This window comes from Myotis davidii, unplaced genomic scaffold (genome assembly GCF_000327345.1).
Source record: "Myotis davidii unplaced genomic scaffold, ASM32734v1 scaffold1100, whole genome shotgun sequence".
Classification (NCBI taxonomy): Eukaryota; Metazoa; Chordata; class Mammalia; order Chiroptera; family Vespertilionidae; genus Myotis; species Myotis davidii.
In genome coordinates, this window is record NW_006291979.1 from 41,946 (window position 1) to 42,829 (window position 884).

Sequence of the window (884 nt, forward strand, 5' to 3'; positions counted from 1 at the left end):
TGTGTGTCTTACAAGTGGGATTTAATTGCCTTTAGGATTAAATATGTGAAAAACATGCGCAGCCAGTGTGGCTCAGCTGTTGAGCATCAAACCAGGAACCAAGAGGTGGTTGGTTTGAACCCTGGTCAGGGCACATGCCTGGATTGCCAGCTAGATCCCCAGCGTGGGTTGTGCAGGAGGCAGCCAATGGGTGATGTTCCTTTTGCTCTTTGATGTTTCTATCTCTCTATCAATCTTCTTTCCTGTCTCCAAAAGCAATAAAAACAGATTTTAAAATAAACAAACACGGAGCCGCTGTGAAAGATTGCAGCTCTGTGGTGCGGGCAGGGCACAGCGATGGCCCTGCGGGCAGGGGGCACTCAATGGCTTGTCTATGTCCTGCTCTTCCCTCTCCTCACTGACAGCGCAGCCTCAGTCATCTGGGAACTCAGGGAGCCCCGCAGCCGGGCTGGCAAAATCCGCATGTACCCGTGGAGCAACCTCTGAGCCATGGGTCACTTCATGGGCAAGAAGAGTCTAGAGCCCCTGGCTCATCCCTACTAGAGACAGCTCCCGACATTTTGCTGGGGGACCAGAGACTGCAGAGGAGTCATGATCTGAAGCAGGGGGTCCCTCGGGGGTGAGGACAACAGAGCCCCAACGTGCTAGGGCGTCTGCATGCACGACTCCGGAGACCAGGTTCAGTGATGCAGACCGTTTTATTGTGGAACTACAGGGGTATATATAGCATGAGGGGACCAATCAGAGCAAGACACAACAATGTGGCGTAGACTGTGGCCCCATCTGGATGTAAGTTCTGGGCTCACATCTCTGTTACTGCATTAGTGTGGTATCTGGTCAGGTGACCAGCAATGTCACTAGTTCAGACACCAATTATATTCCTG